Here is a 20,677-nt window from a genome sequence, read left to right on the forward strand (position 1 = left end):
TTGTTTTACATCTCAAAGAGGGTAAGATTAAACATATCAAAACAGAACAAAACAGTTAAAAAGCAATTTAAAGAAATACAGATTTCAAAGCAAGTCCACTGGAGATCCCCAGTGTCTATCTAATTTGTCTCCAGTTTCCTACAAATAGTTGTCCCCATCTTCACCCACATTATATACATATTGCATATTATAGAACTAATCAAATCATTACAAGATGATGAAGGCTTTTTAGGTCTGCAAGATCTAACATTGGGGAAGACAATAATAACTACTATCGCATCTCTCATTCTCTTCGTGGTAGCCGTCCCCATCTTTATGTATGCTGAAATTGAACTCAAGAGACTAGACTAATATCATTCTGATCAGTGAATAATAGTATTGCTAGAATTTATATCATAATGCTACAAAATTAGCATTGGGTTTCTTAGTGTCTCTTCTTCAGAGTATCTGTTCCTTATATCTTGCATTATATAATCTGTTCCCGTAAATAATTTTTAAAAAAAATCTATGTGTGAATTTCTACATATATATCTATCCTCTCTGTATTATAGGGAAAAACAAATCATAACAAGAGAGCAAAACAAATTCCTAGAAAAACATGCAATGGATAAGACATATAAGACCACAATATAGGTGATCTTCCGTAGTTACTATGTTTTCTCTTGTTATTTTCAATAGATTTGTCCACATCATCGTCTTAATATAGTTAAACATAGTATTACCTATTTTTATAAAAACACAACTTTGAAAGCATTGTAGGATTTGAGAGCTGTAATTAATACCAGTATGGATATCCTTTACATCTTGTCATCTTCAGAGTAGTTGCCTCTACTTTTAGGGTTGATACTAACAAGCATACCAAATTCAAATAAAATCAGTCAAGGCAAACCCATGGTCTTAGGAATCAGATTCAATTAAGATCAGTCATAGTAAGACAATGTAAGTAATACAAGATTTCAGTTTAAGTTAATAGGAAAGTAAGAATAGTTACCATGGTATAACCTGCTATTTTTGGGTCAGATGTCTGTGCCCTCAAATCTGACATAAGTGGACAGACCAGAACAAATTAAATTCAAACTAAATATGGCGATAAGACTACTGTGTCTTTTAAATCCTGATACACTATTAACAATGACTCCTGCCTTTTTTATAGTGTTTCAGAGCTGTCTATACTAAAGACTATAGCTTACCGTCTCTGCCTCATGTCTGCTACTCCACTTTTCTGCTATAATTTGTCCACTTTATTCCCTCATTCCACTGTCTGCCCCATTCATTGAGGCCTCTCTGCCACTGTTGCTGGAATCCTGGTATCCCCTCCTCTCTTTCTCTGGAATGTCCTTCAGTACTCTCTGTAGGGTTGGATTGGTGGCCATGAACTCCCACAGTTCCTCCTTGTCTTGGAAGCATCTTATTTCTCCATTAATTTTGAGAGAGAGTTTTGACGGGTATATGAGTCTTGGTTGCATATTATTTTCTTTCAGGACTTGGAATATTTCTCCCCATTCCCTTCTTGACTTAAGAGTTTGTGTTGATAAGTCTGTTGTTATTTTGATAATTTTCCCGTTGTAGATAATCTGCTTCTTTTCTCTGGCTGCTTTTAATATTCTGTTCTTTTGGTGGATTTCTGGAATCTTGATTATTATATGTCTAGGCGTAGATCTGTTTTGGTTGTAGGTAGCTGGTGTTCTGTATGCCTCTTTTATCTGGATATTATTTCTTTTTGTTATACATGGGAAATTTTGCTTTAATATATCTGTGAATATTCTTTGTATTTCATTTTTGGTTGCTCCTGCTTCCTCACTCACATTCTTTATTCTTAAGTTATGTATCCTTTTGTCATCTTCTATCCTTTGAATAGTTTCTTTCTGGTTCCTTGTTATTTTTAAGAGGTTTTTTCTTTCACGATCATATGTCATAAATCTCTCTTTAAGTTTCAGAAGGCTGGCTTTAGTTTCTGTCAGGGCATTTTGCCAGTGTTTTAGAGTTTTTAGTTTCCTGGTAATCTCTTTGGATCTGTTTCATGAATTCTAAGTTAAGTTTAAATTCTTCTTCAGAATTTTCTCTTTCTTTTCTGATTTCCTCAGTTCTTCCATCTGTGTTCTCTTGGGCGGGGCTTGTCATTTCTTTAATCTCTTTATATCTTGCCTCACTTGGATCAGGAGTACAGCTTTAAATTCATCTATGAGGTCATAGAGATATTTTTAAATTTTGGCTGATGCTGTGTCCAGTATTGGATGGTTACTGTGCTTGTTCTCTTTAGTGTTTACTTCTCCTGGGCTTATTTTCTCATGTTGGGCAGCTGGAGATTTTTTTTTAATTTTTATCTCTTGTCATGTTTCTGGTTTCTTTCAGACTGGAGTGTTCTGGGGGTCTCTGGCCCTCTCCATATTGCTTAGGGCCTTTCAGAAGTGTGCTGACTTGAGTTTTTGCTGTCTTCCCCAATTTGCTGTTATTTGGGGTAGGCAGGGATGCAGGGACGGTGCAGGCTAGCCTCCAGCCTCTGTGCCAGTCAATCCGTAAATTAGGCTATACTTTCTGGATGTCACAGAGTTGCAACTATTTTGTATTGGCTTATTTTGGGCCCCAAGCAGAGGCTTGGTTCAGCCCCAGCAGATCCTGCCAGTTCTCTCTGTGCCAGAAGCAGCTGACTAATGTCACCATGGCACAGGGTTCTGCCCAAATCCCAGCTGTTCTCTTCCAGACCTCTCTGTGCCAGGAGCACCAGGACAGTGGGTCTGCCCAATTCCAAGATGTCTTCCACTAGTTCTCTGTATGACGCTGAAGCCAACATGGCACCAGGCTCTGCCCAATTTCAAGATGTCCTCCACCAGATCTCTGTACGCCAGGGGTGACTTGATGATGTCACCGAGCCACAGGTTCTGGCCAATTCTAAGATGTCTTCTGCCAAACTCTCTGTATTATTGATGTCGCCGTGGTGGCGGGCTCTGCCCAATTCCAAGATGTTCTCTGGCCAACCACAGCAGCCGTGGAACCCAGTCCCTAGTACTCACCAGGGCTCGGTGCAGGTCTTCCTCTTGAGTCTACTGCACTCTGCAGCGCTTGCCTTCACTGTGTTCCTGGCACAATGTGAAATGGTCAGAAAACTGCACAGTGTTCAACTTCAGAGCTCCAGAGCTTTTCACAATCTCCTCTGGTGCAGCGGGATAGTCCTGGCTGCTTCGCGGGGTCCTGGGTCTCAATTTCCAGCAGTCACCAAAAGCCAACACAGCTTTTCCTGTTGGGTCCACTGGTCAGTTTGCCACATTAAAGGTGCGGGATTTGCAGCCTCCCGTTATCAGCCTTCGCAGTCTCAGCAAGACTTTAAATCCTCCAGCCTTGCCGTCTTGGTTAATAAGAATCATTATCCATTCCTCTGGCCCTCTCCATGTTGTCATATTCTAGCATCTAATATGATTTTTCCGGAGAGACTCTCCGCCCAATCCCCTAGCAAGCTGCCATTTTTGAAAACTCATTGGTATACTTTTGATATGCAAAATGATCACATTCATCAAAGGAAAGTTGTACATGTACATAATATATCTTGATTCCCCCCCCATTTCCTTTCTCTCTCTTCCACTTCTTTACAACTTTGCTTCTATTTTTTCCTCTTCTTTCCCTTTTTCTTTCATCCTATGTTAACATTGTCTTCCTACTTCCTAATAACTATCAGCCATTTTGATACTTATTTGCACTTTTGGTTCTTTTAGGCAAGAGAAACAGTGAATCTTTTGTATTATAAAGGAATATTTATTAGAAGTATAACAACAGAGAAATAAACTTTATGGTATTAAAAACAGACCTTATATATAACTATTTATATAGTGGGTTTCTTTATCTCTTTATGAGGATTACAATATAAAGAGAGGTCTCACTCTGCCATTTGCCTGGAACTCCAAAACCCTCACACTGTCAACACCAACCTCCAGCATCAGTTCTGGGAGCCAAGAGACCCCATTGCTGTCTAGATTCAAAACTACACTTCTTCCCTAAACTGGTGGTATGTTTGTGTGACTCCAGAAATAACTGCCACTGGCATAATTAAGTCCCTGGCAAGTTCAATGCTAATATCTACCTTAAAAAGTAGCAGTAAAGACAAAATTAGGCTGTAATTTGTTAGAAAAGCAACAGGAAGATTTTTAAAAATGCTTCCAGTTCAAGTCAGGATTAAAATGGGTATTAGCTGGTCATTCCATTGGCTTTGCAGAGCTCTGGATGTTTTGTTGTGTTCTTTGCAAACAAAAGAATCTTTCAATAACCATGTTCATTTGAAAAAAAACATGTCTTTCATGTGTATGAAGCCCTTTCCCAAGTTACTCTAACCTTCATTGCCCAAGCACAGAGTACAGACTAGTTAGGATGTGTTCACAGTTGACGTGATTCCAAAATTTTTCCATGAAGGGAGCCAACTTCTTAATATCTTTAACTGTGACAGCATTATACAGGGAGATCTGGATGTCTCCGACCAGCCAATGCCCTTTCAAGGACATCATATTGAGTGTAAGTGCTTTATTGAGGACTCTTTGTTCCAGCGCATTATCTCTCAGCGTTGCCAATGCAGAATGGAATTTTCATCTCGCTTCTATTCTGCATCTCCACTGGATATACATAGAATTCTTAAGACTTATCAAAAATGTCATAAATCATCTTAAATTTGATGGAATTAAGCTTCTGCCTGTTTGCTGCCCTGCCATTATTCTTAATCCACTCCAACACCAGGCCCATGACAGATGCTGAAACACGGAGGTATATTTGTACAGTCAGCTGCTGGCAGCCTGTATTCCAAGTGAACCCTAGCAGGTCATCAGGGACAATCACCACTGTGACCCAGAACAGCTGACTTTCTTCTGGGCACTGGCAAAAATCACACCAAATTTGGAAACATCCACTGGTCTGATAGGAATTTGGAGGTCGTGTCGCAGACCAGTATTACCCACTTGACGTTGTGGATCAAATCCAACTGCACATCATGCATGATGTCATTTGCACAGAAATACATATGGAGGCATCTGGGTAGAGGTTCTTGGATCTGAAATTTTGGTGTAACTCCCAAGTTTGGGGTGAATGACATTCACAGTACCAAACTTCTTAGCTTTTTCTTCAGCCACATCTTCCAGCTTTCATGCCAGTCAGGTTTAAAGGGACAGCACTGAACTGGTGGCCACATCCACCTCCTTGTCCAGAAATCACCTTATCTGGCACACTTAACTGTTCTTGTACCAGATTCTCTATGTTCCCAATAATCTTACCAAAATCTGATGACCTGTGACTCATTTGAAGAACACCTGTTTCAACTCTTTTGTAGTCTAATAATTCTTTTTGCACCTGCAAAAAGTTGCAACTTTGGCCCAGGTCCGAAGTTGACCACTTGCTTTCCAGTGTCCATGGCATGGGGGGCGGGGTGAGTGGTGAGTAGGCAAGAACACTAACAATGAGATGTTTAAATGTGTATGTCCAGTTTATTTCATTTAAAAGTATGGTCTCAAGGTGTACCTAGCTACCTAAAAATGTCTTGTTTATCCTTCCTTATGGTAGAATACAACTCTATTGTATATAAATTCCATATTTTCTTTGTTCATTCATCCATTGATGGTCATCTGTGTTATTTCCAAAGTTTAGTTACTACAGATTGTGCTGCTATACACGTGGATATGCATTTACCACTGTGGTATGTTGCTTTTAACTATTTCAGGAAGATATTAAAAATAGCTGAGTCAAATAGAACCTCTAGTTTCAGTTTGTTGAGGAATTTCCACACTGAGTTCCATATTGGTTGCACCAATTTACAATCCCACCAACAGTGGAGAAGGAAGGCCTATTACCCTGTAGCTTTTCCAGCATTCACTGCAGTTGATTTCTTTATGACAGCCATTCTTTCTGGAGTGAAATGAAATCTCAATCTTGTTTTAATTGGCATTCTTGAATGACTAGTGATGTTGAACGTTTTTCATACATTTATTTGCTTTTTGTACTTGATCTGAGAAGGGTCTATTCTTTTCAGATGCTTATTTTTAGATTGGTCTGATGCTTTTTAATTCTTTATGTATTCTAGATATTAGCCCTTCGTCTGAAAAATAGCTGGCAAAATGTTTTTCCCATTCTGTGGGTGGTCTCTTCACTCTGTTGATGGTTTATTTTGCTGTGTAAAAAGCATTTTTAGTACGATGAGATCCCAGCTATTGATTCTTTAGAATATTTCCTGTGTGATTGTTAATAAAGTCTTGCCTATACCTATGTCTTCAAGTGTTTAACTTATTTTATCTTTTAGCAGATTATTACTATTTTAATATTAAATCTTTGATCCATTTAAATTTAGTTTAGTGCACGATGAGAGATAAGGGTATAGGTTTAATATTTGGCATGTGAAAAGTCATTTTTCCCCACACCATTTCTTCCTGTGAAGGTATTTGGTCCCTCCGTCAAAGAGAAGGTAGCTAAATGTGTTTTCTTTTCTTTCTTTCTTTCTTTCTTTTTTATTTATTTATCTTTTTTGGAGACAGGGTCTCACTATGCAGTTGAGACTGACTTTGAACTCACTTTGTAGTTGAGGTTAACGTTGAACTCACAGTGATTCTCGTGCCTCAGCCTTCCAAATGCTGGGATTTTAGGTGTGCACCACCACACTAGCTTTGGAATTATTTCTGCATCTTTGCTTCTGTTCCTTTGATCCTCAGTTCTTTTTTTTTTTACGAGTACCATTTTGTCTGGTACATGGTATATTTGTAGTATGATTTCAGATTAGGGATTGTGATGGCCCCTGTCTTGCCTTTGTTGCTTAGAATTGTTTTTGCTATTCTAGGTCTCTTCTGGTTATAAATGAATTTCAGGATTGCTTTCTCTAGTTCTGTGAGGTGTGCTGTTGGTATTAAATCTGTATAAGAGAAGTGTGACTATTTTTACTATATTGCCTGTCTGAGAAAAAATGGTATCTTTCTATGTTTGATACCCTCTTTGATCTCCTTTTTTAGAGCATTGTAGATTCCAATGTAAAGGTCTTTTATTTCCTTTATTAGATTTCATTTTTCTTGTTTATTATGAAAGTTGTTATTTGTCTATATTCTTAGTCAGTGAGTTTTTAAACTGATGTACAGGAATTTTATTGATTTTTGAGTGCTAACTTTATATCCTGCTATGCTAATGAATTTGGCTATTAAGTCTAGGAGTCTTTTGGTGGAGTTTTTTGAGGTCTTTCTTGTAGAGCATCGTGTCATCCACAAATAGGGATAATTTTAGCTTTTTTCTTTCCTATCTGTGTATGTGTATCTTTTACTTCTTTTTCTTATTTAACTGCTCTCACTAATATTTTAAGAACTATATGGGACAGAAGGGATGAAACTGGATATCTTTATCTTTTCCATATTTTAGAGTAAAAGTTTTCAGTTCTTGACTATTTAGTATGATACTGACTGTTGCTTTGCCAAAGATAGCTTTTAGCAGGTTGAGGTGAAGACTTTCTATTCTGATTTTCTGGTTTTTTTTATTATGAGTTGATGTTGGACTTTGTCAAATACCTTTTCTGAATCTATTGAGATGATCATGTGTTTTTTTGTCCTAGTTCTGTTAATGTGGTGTATGACATTTATTGATTTGTGTATGTTGAACCATCCTTGCTTCCCTAGAAAGAATCCAACTTGGTCATGGTATATAATATTCTTGATGATTTGCAGCAGTTTGTTTCCCAGTATTTTACTGAGAATTTTGCATGTGTGCTAATTAAGGAAATTTTGACCATAGTTCCCTTTTTTGGTTAGACCATTCTGGTTTTGTTATCATGGTAATGGTTTCTTTCAGTAATGAATTTAGGAGTGTTGCTTCTATTTCAATTTCATTAATGAATTTGAGGGGTAGTAGCATTAGATCTTCTCTAAATTTCTTGTAGAATTGAGCAATGAACCCACTAGGATCTGGGCCTTTCTTTATTGATAGTTCTTAAATTGTTTCTTCAGTTTCATTGATTGATACTCAGTATTTAGATACTCAGTTATTTAGAATTTTATATCTTCTCGATTCAGCATGGTAATTCATATGTATCTAGGAATCTGCCCATTTCTTGTACATGTTCCATCTTATTAGAGTACAAGTTCTCAAAGTAGATATTGATGATATTCTGAATTTCTGCGGGATCTAATTTTCATTCCTATTTGCATGTGTTTGAGTCTTTCCTTTCCTTTTTCCCCCCATAAGATTGGCTGTGTTTGTTTATTTTTTCATTCTTTTAAAGAACCAGCTCTTCAATTTATCGATTCTTTGAATTGTTTTCCTGGTCTCAATTGCATTAATTTCTGCTCTGATCTTTATAATTTTCTTCCTTGTCCAAGCTTTTGGTTTAAATTGCTGTTCCTTTTCTAGAAGTTCGAGGTTTAATTCTAGGTTATTTATTTATTTGAGTTCACTGTATTTTTCTGATGTGGGTATTAACTATAAATTTCCTGTAATTCCACTATAATTTGTAAGGCTACTTTCATTGCATCCCATAAGTTCCAGTATGTTGTATTGCCATTATCATTTAATTATAGAAACTGTCTGATTTCTTTCTAAATTTTGTCTGTGACCCATTTGTTGTTGAGGAGTTAATTTCTGTGTGTTTATGCAGTTTTTGTGGTTTTTTTCCCAGTTTTTTTGCACTATGATCTGATACTATGCATGAGATAATTTTAGTTTCTTTTATTGACTTAAGTGTATTGTGTGTCCTACTCCTACGTGGTCTATTTTGGAGAATGTCTTATGGACTTCTGAGAAGAATGTGTGTTCTTATTTTGAAAGTTGAAACACTCTGTGAGTATCTACTAAGCCCACTTGTTCAAAGTTTGGTCTAGTTGATCTATTTGTGACAGTGGAGTATTGATTTTCCCTATTACAGCTGCATTAGCACTTACCTGATTTTTAAGTCCTTTAATATTTGTTTTATACAGCTGATTATGCTGGTAAATATAAAATTGTTACCTCTTCCTTTTAGGTCATTCCCTTATTAAGTATGTAGTGCTATTTGATGCACATGTATTTACAATTGTTACCTCTTCCTTTTGGGTTATTGCCTTAACAAGTATGCAGTGATTTTTCTTTGTCTCTTCTAATCAGTTTTGGTTTGAAATATAATTTGTTTGAAAACAGAATAGCTGCTCCTGCTTTTTCCAGGTTCCTGTTGCATGAGTATTTTTTTAAATCATCCTTTGACTTTTAATGTATAAAAATTTCTTTTTGAGTTACATGGTTTCTTATATGCATTGTATATTGGATCTTTTTTTTTTCATTTTAAAGAGAATAAAACCAAGGAAAATAAAAGAACAAAACCATCAACAAACCAGTGTAAATGATGTAGGACTTCAAAACATTACAAAATCAACATAGTTACCATAATGCCTCTTGTCTTCAAAATAGCTACAGATACCTTCAGACATAGTAAAAATCAAACAAAACAGAATAGAACAGAAACAATAAAAACAAAACAGTGACTGCAATAAAGGATTTCAAAACAAGACAATAGTAAACCCAAATGGCCACCATAAAATATCTTGCTGCTTTTGAAATAGCTGTTCATGCCATCTGTCTTAGTTACTTTATGCTCGTCGCTGAGACAAAATACCTGAAGCCCAAAGTTGGGAAAGGAAAGGTTTATTTCTTACAGTTTTTGGAGGTTTCAGTCCATACTCAGTTGGCTCCAAAACGGGCAGGCATGGCTGGACCGCAGTTCATGGCAGCCGCTGACAGCAAGCTCGAACCAGAAAAGAGAAAGACATACCTTCTTCCTGCCATTACATCACATCCTGGCTCTACCCCTACGTGGGTGGAGCACTGACACCATCAATCCAAGCACTAGAACATGAACCAATCACAAATACACAATGCAAACTCATGAGGCCTGGGGGACACAAACATAAACCATGACATTCCACCCCTGGCCCCCAGGACTCAGGTACATCCTTTATACAAAAGACATTTAGTCCACCTCCAAGAGTTGCCAAAGTCCTAAGTTTCAGCATTGCTGAACAGTCCAAGTCCCAAGTCTCTTCCAAGATCTACCTCAAACTGTTAACTGTAAGTCCCTGTACAAATGAAACAAAGTTAAACATTTCTCAAATGCAAAGGCACAAAATAAGCATTACCATTCCAAAAGTTACAAACAGGGAAATAATAAAGCACTGGAAACAAAGCAAGTCCAACATCCAGCAGGGCAAATGTTAAGTCCTAGAGTTCCACGCTCAGCATCTGAAGCAATCTGGTTGCAAACTCCAAAAGGTTTGGGTGATTTCACCTTCAGGGCACCTCTGGCAATTTCAACTCCCGCAGCTTTTCCCTTAAATCTTCTCTGCTCACTTTTTGCAGCTTCCCTTGGATCCTCCACATTCCTGCCTTTTCCAAACTTCTGGGTTCTCCACTGTACCTTTGGTTTCACACTTACATCTTCACAAATTGCCCTCTCAGGGGCACACTGCTTGGCCTCCCAGGCCCTTTGCAATCGAGGTGGAAGCCGTCTTACCCTCAGAATGCGTGCATTTTCCTTGCACCTAAAATCAGCACCTTGTGGATGCCGCCAAGGTTTGCTGCTAGCTGAAGCAGTAGCCAGGCTTTTCTCTTTCTTGGCTGTAGGGATCAGTTGCCTGGATCACAGGGCTCTGTTTACCTGATTGTGATGAAAAGCTTCTCTGTGTTGCCACCATTCTGGAAACTCATGTGGCCTCTGTCGCCATTCTGGAGCATGGCACTCTGTAGCTTTTTCCTCTGAGCAAATTTTTTCATCTTTGCTGTGAGGCTGCACAGGGTGGGGACCTGCTTCCTGGGATGCCCCGGGGCCATCTTTCTTATCTCTCTGTTTCTCCTCAGGAACCAAAATCTCAACTCTGTCTTTACAATCCACACCCTTCCTGGAATTTTCCTTCTGGTCAAACTCACAGCATTTTAAATTATCCTCTTGGGCTCTTTGCTCTCCATTTGAAACATACAGCTGGCTGAAAGCCCCCAACAGTAGCCATGCCACAGCCTCGATATGTTTGATATCTTTTTAATTTCTTTTTCAAGATTAATCAGTCCATTGCCCTTTGTCTCAGTCTTAGGCAAAGTCTCTGGGCAGGAGCAAAATGCAGACAAACTTTCTGCCAAGCCATAACACACATCATGTGGAGTCCAACGACCAATGCAGTCCTTCCCAGCAGAAACCTCTCAAACCTGGTCTTTACCATGAGGCTTTTTATCAGCCTTCTGGTCTCCAGAGCTCTGACCAGAATCTCCTCTACAGAGCAGCCTAAGCTCGTACTCAGTTGGCTCCAAGACAGGCGGGCATGGCTGGACCGCAGTTCATGGCAGCCGCCGACAGCAAGCTCGAACCAGAAAAGAGAAAGACATACCTTCTTCCTGCCATTACATCACATCCTGGCTCCACCGCTAGGTGGGTGGAGCACTGACACCATCAATCCAAGCACTAGAACATGAACCAATCACAAATACACAATGCAAACTCATGAGGCCTGGGGGACACAAACATAAACCATGACACCATTGGATATAACAAAATCAAACAAAACAAAAGGAAATAAAATCCAACCCAACAAAACAATGAAAACAATACAGGAATTCAAAACAAGACAATAGGGTATTAACAATGGCCACCACATTCAGGAGATGCCCCCTAGATGCCACACTGTGTACCACTATCCTCTGAACAGATGATCAGACCATTGGCTCTAGACCTGCAAGGTCAGTGAAAACAAAACAGCCCAAGCATCAAATTGCATTTCACCTCAGTAGCTGTCATCACAGTCTGTGTTTCTCTGGATCAGCCAGTAACTTAAGGGGCGGAAGTGGGATTGGTTCTTCTTGTTTGTCAGCTTGTATGCCAGAAGGGGCTGGGATTTTGCTGTCCCCATGCTGGCAGTGGCCCATACATGGTGCTGGTTAGCAAGGGGGCTTGCTTCTTGGTGAGGCCTTGTTCTCTTCCCCCATAGTCCGTGAATGGTGCTGACTCACGGGGAGAGGCTTAGGTCTGGTTCTTCCCTAGCCACTGGCAGCCTGTGTTTAGCATCTGTATGTTGGATCTCATTTTTTGATCCATTCTGTCAATATTGTTTCATTTATTTTGTGAATTGAGACCATCAAGACTAAGACCAAGGATAATCATACTTATCCTTGCCAAATTATTTTCTCCTTGTTGATTCCTTTCTTCCCCTCATTTTAATTTCTTGCCTTGCTTAGAGAATTCATTCTTCTGGGATTCATTGAATTGTGTTTTTCAAGAATATCCTTCAGTGCTGGTATGGTGGTCATGAATTTCTTCGAGTGTTCCTTTTCATGGAAGTATCTTATATGTCCATTAATTTTAAAGGTTAACTTTGCAGATTATATCAGTCTGGGTTGGAAGTTTCCTTTAGGCTTTAAGTATTTCACAATTTCTTTGACTTAAGAGTTTGTGTTGAGAAGTCTGCTGTAATTGTGATTGGCTTTGCTTTATATGTTATTTGTTCCTTTTTCTTAACAGCTTTTAATATTTTGTTCTTGTGTTGAATTTCTGGAGTCTTGACTACATATGCCTTGCTGTATATTTTTTTCTGATCATAGCAAATTAGAGGTCTATATGCCTCAATTATCCAAATGTCTGGTTCTTTTTCCATGCTTGGGGAGTTTTCTACCATTACCTCTATGAACAGAATTTTATGTCTCTTGTGTTATCATCTGTTGATTCTGATCAATAGTGTTTTTCATCATTTAGCAGCTGTTGAATTGATTTTTTATGGTTCCTTACTATTTTTAAGCAGTCTTTCATTTAATGATCACTAACTACAAACCTGTCTTCTAGATCAGATATTCTGTTCTTACATTGGTTGATTCTGCTGTGTATACTTTCAATAGAAACTTAAATCTCCTAGATATAAGTTTGAATTTGTTTCATGAAATCTAGTTCTTTTCTATATTGGGCATTAATGGTTTCCATCACTTTCATATGCCCATTTAAAAAGATATATATATCTCCTCTGGATTTATTAATCATGTCCTTCATTATAGTCATCATCTCTTCAGTTATCTGTGTAATTATTTCTGATTTGCTTTTTTCTAGAGACTTATTCATTTGCTTTATTCCACTATGACCAGAAAGTCAGAAAGTTCAGTTGGGCTGCTTTTGATTTTTTCAACCTCAGTGCCCACTGTATTTCCCTTGGGTAAACTAGAGGTCAGGAGTTGAATCTTGCTTCCATTTCTTATTTTATATTTTTAAAATTTGTTTTCTGTTTTGATTCTTGCAAATTTCCCATGTTAGATAGCTTTGTTACTAGTATTGAGACTTCCTTAAGAATGACTACTTTTCTAAGATGTTTTCTGAGTGTGACTGGCTTTTGGCTTTTGAGTCTGTCCCAAGATCTTGCCTCTTCCATTTATTAGGTTAAGAGGTTGCTGCCTGTTTGATCTAGTATTCAACTGTGCAGTAATGGACTGTCTCTCCCAGACAGTTTTGGTTCTGGCATACAAAGAACAACTCATCACAACTATGTTACCTTGGCTAAAGTAGTACAATCACTAATAACAATAGCATCAAAACAGTCTAGAAATGAACAAACTATGGTAACTGTTAATTTTCCACCTTTAACTGTAATTATAAGATGTATAGTTATATAACAAAATCTGAACCCAATCAGAAAATTGCATAAAGTGAGTATCCTGCCCAATAGTGTGATTTTATGCATGGTGGAAAAATGTAAAAGGGATAAGAGGAAAAAATAGAGAAGAAAAAGAAGAATAAGAGATTAGAAGCAAAGCTGAATTATAAAAGAGGACTACCCAAGTTTGCTTTGGGAAACTAGTGAAAGAGACATGGGAGGAAGAAAAAAAGGAAAAACCAAAAAAGAACAGAACAAAGTAAAATAAAACAAAAAACTAAAAATAATGCATTCATGATAATACAATCAAGAAAGAAAGCTTCTTGGGTCTGCAGTTTTGTTTTAGTGTCCAATTCTAGGTGTATGTCCACTGTTACTGATAGACAAAAGAAACATGTAGAGCCCATGTCCAATCTGTATGATCCCAGAAGGCTGTTGTAGGATTTTGCGGGGGGGGGGGGTGTTGGGTAACCCCAGCAAATCTTCAGTAGGAATAGGGTGGGATGCCGATTCTGATGCTTTCAGTACTGCATGCTGTAAGCTGGGAGTCAGGAAGAAAGTATAGTTTTCGACTTCCTTTTTCTGTGTGACATCTGTTTCTTCACTTTCCCTGTGGGCTCCCCATTCTTTCTTCAGAGCCTTCCTGGGGCCCAGGAATCCACTTCTCTCCTTTTATCTCCCAATTTGTTATATTCCAATGATTGGATTCCAAATCTTGGAGAGGCTAATTTGCTGCTGTTTACTGCTTCGTCATCTTCCTAGAAGTCCTTAAAACTCTTAAATGACTTTCTGGTATGTTTAAAGTCCAAACTTTACTTTTTACTGTGGTCTATGTGCTTTTATATAATCTATTCCTTGCCTTTTCTAAGTTACTTTGAATGAGACAAGCTCTTTAAATAACGAATCTACCAGAGTTACAGGATTTATTATTAACTTAATGATGAAGAAAAATCTTTTTATTTAAGAAACTTACCAAGTATGATACTTTTCAGAAATAATGTAAGATCAATAAATTATTAAATAATATAAGATCAATAAATTATTAATTGAAATAATAGATCAATAAAAAAGTTTATGATTTATAGATTATCTTCCTGGGACAAAGCAAAATTACTGATTTCTTGTGTTTTTTTCAGTTGACACATTTATAATACAAAACAGGACAATACATATTTTCAAATATCTCTACAGTGGGTAGCAGAGTAAGTTGAATATTTTGTGGTTTTTCATCAATATACTTCATTAATATAGTAATTATAACTTATAAGATAACAGATATTACTTATATTATGTTGCATTATTTTAATTTCTTTATATTTATTAACTCAATCTTTACTCATGAATTTGCATGTCATCCTTCTGCAGGGTCCATGCTAGTCTTCTCTGTGTTGTTCCAATTTAGTATATATGCTGCCGAAGCAAGCACAATTCAATCTTTCTTAAAATTCATGAGATAGGTACTATTGTTATTATCACATACAGATCATGATTTAAGGCATACAAAGGTTGAAAATCTGCCCCAAATCACACGTGTAGTAAATGACAAGGTTAGAATTTGAACTCAAAAACTCTGGGGTAGGTAATTCTCACAGCACATTAATATGCTTCTCAAATCTAATATGAATGTAGCTTTTTAAAAAATAGTATAGTATAGAGCTACCTTTTCTCAGCTGTTTGGTAAAAAACACAACCATTTTCTTTATTCCCCTTCTCAAATTACTTTTGTAAGAGACCATAGCAACATGGCAAAACATTCTATTGGAGTTGGAAAAATAGCAGAATTGAGAATCTTAAAACTTTTGATATAGAAATGGATAGATATTTATTAAAAATCAAAAATATTTATTAAAAATGGGATGTGAGGCATGCAGTGTTTTGCAGTCATATTTTGCAATGTAATCTCTTATTATTTTCTTTGTAAATTCCTTCAGAAAATGGCCTTAGAATTTGTTGGGAAAGGAGTGACATTTTCTTTCTTTTTTATTTTATTTTTTGTCTTTTTCCTTTTTTTATCAGTACCAGGGATCGAACTCACGACTGCCTGCTTTCAAGGCAGGTGCTTATGCCGCTGAGCTAAATCCCCAGCCCCATTCTTTCTAAATTCCTAAGGCTCTGGCACAGTGACCTTGGATTCTTCCCAGTACCATAACCATGACTGCCTCAGAGACTTTTCACTTGCTCTGATTTTTGCCCATCATATATTTCTTTTAGTTCTTTTAGTTATTGACTTCTTGACATTTCATTCTTCATTCAGATGTCACCTCCTCAAAGGATGATCTGTGTTGCCATCTCATTTAAAGTTGCATTCTCTCTTTCATATCATTTGCCTTTTGTTTTCTTTGTAGTATTTATTTTTTCATTTTAAAGAGAGTAAACAATGAATGATACAGAATGTTGAAACAAGGTAGTTACAATGGTTAATATATGTAGTTTTTTCTCTTTTCCCTTATTTTTTTCTCCTTTCCCCCATCTTAGTTTCTCTTTCCTTTTTAACAGTTTCTTTACATTTAACAATATGTATTGTGTATTTTGGATCTTATTTATCCTTTCTACTTCTTACACTAGAGAAGCAATGAGATGCTCACACTTGGGAGTCTGATTTATCACTTGTGAGTATGGTCTCAAGTTATGTCCATTTATCTATAAATGTCTACAGTTTATTCTTTATAGCTGAGTAATACACCAATGTATAAAAATATCATGTCTTTTTTATCCATTGCTCCATGGATGAGCATTTGGGTTGTTTCAAGGTTTAGATATTAAAAATTGTGCTAATAAAAAAAATGGATGCACATATATTGCTGGGGTATGAATCTTTTAAGTCTTCTGGGAAGATACCCAGAAGGGAAATAGCTTGGTCAAACAGGACCTTTAATCCTAGTTTTTTTTTTTTTTTTTTTTTTTTTTGAATGTCAACACTGATTTCCAGAGTAGTTGAACCAGTCTACACTCCCACCAATAGTGGAGAAGTGTCATTTTCTCTCACAGCCCATTTGTTATTGGTTGATTTCTTGATGATAGCCATTCTTTCTGTGGTGAGGTAGAATCTGTGTTGTTTTAATTTGCATCTCTTGAATGACCAATGATGTTGAACCTTTTTTCACATGTTTATTTGCTATTTGTATTTCTTCATCCTAGAAGTGTGTCTTCACCTCAGATGCCCATTTTTTAATTGAATCTTTAAACCTGGGAGGACTGATTTTTTATTCTTTGCATGTTTTTGATAGTAATTCTCTGAGGTACAGCTGACAAACATTTTCTCCCATGTTATTGGTTGTCTGTTCAGTCTGTTGGTGGTTTCTCTACCTGTGCAAAAAGCAGGTTAGTAGGGTGGGATGCCAGTTGTTGATTCTTTGTGATAGTTCCTGTGCAATTGGGGTTTTGTTCAGAAAGTCTATGCCTACTCCAATATCTCATTGGTGTAGACCATCAAAGATTTTACCTATTCTATCTTCCAGCAGATTTAATATTTTTGTTTTAATATTAAGATCTTTGATCCATTCTGAGTTTAGCTTGGTACCTGGTGAAAGATATGGATCCAGTTTTAATCTTTGGCATATGGTGAGCCAGTTTTTCCAGCACCATTTATTAAAGAGGCTATCTTTCTGACAGTGAATATGTTTGGCATCTTTGTCAAAGATAAGGTGGCTCAGTCTGTCTGATGTTCTTTTAATCTGTCCCATTGATATTCAAATCTGTTTTCTTTTTTTTTTTTGCCAATATCACACTTTTTAAAATCACAGTAGCTTTATAGTATAATTTCAAGTTAGGGATTGTGATGCCTGATGTCTTGTCTTTGTTGCCTAGGATTGCCTTTGCTATTCTAGGACTCTTCTGATTCCACATGAATTTTAGGATTATTTTCTTTAATTCTGTGAGATACTTTATTGGAATTTTGATTGAGATTGCACTGAATCTATATAACAGTTTTGGAAGTATGGCCATTTCCACTATATTGGTTCTTCCTACCAAGAGCACGGGATATCTCTCCATTTTCTCATATCCTCTTCAGTCTTCTTTTTCAGAGTACTTAGTTTTCAATGTAGAGGTCTTTTACATTCTTTATTAGATTTATTCCTAGGTATTTCATTTTTTGGGGTGGTATTATAAAATGCATTGTTTCCCTAATTTCTCTCTCAGTTGGTCTGTTATTCATGTACAGCCAAGCTATTGATTTTTGAGTGTTGACTTTGTAACTAGCTACACTATTGAATTTGGTTATTAAATCTAGATATCTTTTGGTGGAATTTTTGGGGTCTTCTATTTAGAGTATCGTGTTTTGCAAATAATGATAATTCAACTTCTTTCTTTCCTATCCTTACTCCTTTTATTTGTCTGGTCTAATTGCTCTGGTTAATATTTTCAGAACTATATTAAATAGGGGTAGTGATAATGGACATCCTTGTCTTGTTCCTGATTCTAGAGGGAAAACCTTCAGTTTTTGTCCATTTAGCATGATGTTGGTGTTGATTTGTCATAGTTGGCTTTTACCAGATTTAGGTATAGACTATTTTGATTTATTTTTTAATCATGAATGAGTGTTCAACTTTTTCAAAAGCCTTTTCTGCATCTATTCAGATGATCATGTGATTTTTGTCTTGGGCCCTTTTAATATGCTGTATTACATTTACTGATTTGTATATGTTGAAACATCCCTGCAGTCCTGGCATAAATCCCACTTGGTCATGGTGTATAATCTTCTTGATGATTGCTGCATTCTTTTTGGTAGTATCTTACTGAGGATTTTACATTCTGTTAACTAGGGAGATTGGCCTGTAGTTCTCTTTTTGTCTTTTTCTCTCTCTTTCTCGCTCTCTCTTTTTTTTTGGTCTTTTTCCTTTTTATCGGTACCGGGGATCGAACTCACGACTGCCTGCTTACAAGGCAGGCTGTGTAGTTCTCTTTTTAAGTTGGGTCTTTCTCTGGTTTTGTTTTCAGGGTAAAACTTGCCTCCAGGAATGAGTTAGAGAATATTTCTCCCCTTTCAATTTCATTAAAGAGTTTAAAGAGTATTGGCATTAAATCCCCTCTAAATTTCATGTAGATTACAACCATTAATCCTTGAGGATCCTGGGCTTTCTTTGTTGGTAAGTTTTTAATTACGTTTAAATTTTTTTTTTATTATTTTGAAGGTAGTAAAATACAACAAAACAAGACAGAGCAAAGCCAATTGAGACATGCAGTGAAATCGGTACAGAATGACACAGCAGGTTACCAGGATAACAGTAATAGGTACCATAGTATATCTCGTTATCTTCACAATAGTTGTTCTTTCAATCAGGTATAGCAAAATCAAATGAAATATAGAACATAATAGAACTTATTAAAACAGAATATTGAATAGAGCAATACAGTTAATCAGAACAAAGCAAAACAGTGATAACAATATTTGCCTTTCAAAGAGATGGTAGCAGGAAACTCCCTATATTTGCTATATTGCATGTGGTCAACCTCCCAAGAGATACTCAGACATCTGGCTCCCATTTGCTAACAAGGGAGGTGGGGGATGGGATGTTTGATTCTCAGCCCATGCGCCAGTATGCTCAGGGCTGTTTACAAGGGAGGTGAGCGGGTTGCTTTGTTTCCCAGTGCCCTAAGTTCCAATATGGCTTAGATCTCGGGAGACATTGGATAGTTCTCTTCCTGGGGTGGTCACAGCTTGCCTGAGCCACAGCTGCTTTCCAGGAAGGTGAGCAGGTTGCTTGGTTTCCCAGCACCCTAAGTTCCAACATGGCATGGATCTTGGGAGATGCTGGGCGATTTCATCCTTTTCATTCTCAATGCATGAATTTGCATCTTTCTTTTCCTTTTTTGATAACATTGATGTCTTAGTTACTTTTTTCTCATTGCTAGGACAAAATACCTGACACCCAAAATTATGGAAGGAAAATTTTATTTGATTCAAAGTTTGTGGAGGTTTCATTCTGCAATCAGTTTGCTTCAAGGCAAGGTGACATTTCACAGGGACAGTACTTCAGAGCAGCAGAAGATAGAAAAAGTAGCAAAATCAAATGGCAGGGGGATAGGAAAAGGGAAAGCCTCTCATCTTCCCTGATACTGTAAGTATGCCATGACCCCTAGGGCAGGTGGGGCACTCACACCATTTCTTTGCCTTCCTCTTGCGTAGGATGAGGATGGTCCCTTGCCAAGTCACTTCATTGAACTTTTAATCTTCTCAAGTCGACACAGTGTATCAACAATAACAAGCCACACCTTGTGAATTTAACAACCAGACACGTATCTTTAAACAGGTTTCCACATACAAAGACATACTTATTCATATCATTTCACAATTTGAACATTATAACACAGGTTTACCAATCCTTAAGGATCAGCATTAGGTCTATCAAAATTATGTTACATTAGAATCATATCATCTTCCCCTGGTCCCCCAAAGACTCATGCACATACTTTTATGCAAGAGGTGTTTAATTCATCAAAAAGAGCTACCAAATCCTAACGGCTTCAACACTGCTGAAAATTGGAAGTCCCAAGTCTCTTCAGAGATATAAGGGAAACTTTTAGCTGCAAGACCCTGGACATATAAAAAGTTAAACACTTCCAACACTCAGTGGCACAAGATAAACATTTTCATTCCAAAAGTTACAAACAAGGAAATACCAATGATTGGGATCAAAGCAAGTCCAAAATCCAGCAGGGTAAGCATTAAATCCTATAATTCCATGTTCACCATTTGAGGGAGTGTATGATAGATTGTGAGCCCCAAGTGCTTGTATGACTCCACCCCTGTCACACTTGTGGGGGTTATAGGTTCCAGAATCTCTCTCTTGGACTGTCTTTGCTCCCTCCTTGAAGCTTTCATTCTATCACCTGTGTTTCCGGCTTTTCTAAACTTGTGGGGTTTCCACTGTACCTTCATCTTCACCTTCACAACTTAACACATTGCCCTCTCCTGGACACACTGCCTGACCTGCCAGGCCTTCTGAAATCATGGTGGAAACCCTCTTAACCTGTGAAAATCTTGCATTCTGCACATACCTAGAACCAGCACCATGTGGATGATGCCAAGGTGTGATCCCAGCTGAGGCAGTAGAAAGGCTTTCTACTCTCCTGACTATATGGTTTTCTGAATGCAG

General features: G+C 37.3%; 1 protein-coding gene, 1 non-coding gene and 1 pseudogene across 2 annotated transcripts in view; 1 reads left to right on the top strand and 2 right to left on the bottom strand.

The window, feature by feature from the left end:
• The window catches only part of Hpse2 (heparanase 2 (inactive)), a 924,256-nt gene that overhangs the window by 62,149 nt on the left and 841,430 nt on the right, over window positions 1-20,677 (top strand). The gene's annotated exons all lie outside the window — the stretch shown is intronic.
• On the bottom strand, window positions 4,323-5,383 carry LOC100717434 (phosphoserine aminotransferase-like; annotated as a pseudogene).
• LOC111754543 (U6 spliceosomal RNA) lies at window positions 14,901-15,006 on the bottom strand. The gene has a single exon (XR_002789220.1). It is a non-coding gene; the product is annotated as a U6 spliceosomal RNA (small nuclear RNA).

This window comes from Cavia porcellus, unplaced genomic scaffold (assembly GCF_034190915.1).
Source record: "Cavia porcellus strain 051 isolate PalLab524CR breed Dunkin Hartley unplaced genomic scaffold, mCavPor4.1 scaffold_2, whole genome shotgun sequence".
Lineage (NCBI taxonomy): Eukaryota > Metazoa > Chordata > Mammalia > Rodentia > Caviidae > Cavia > Cavia porcellus.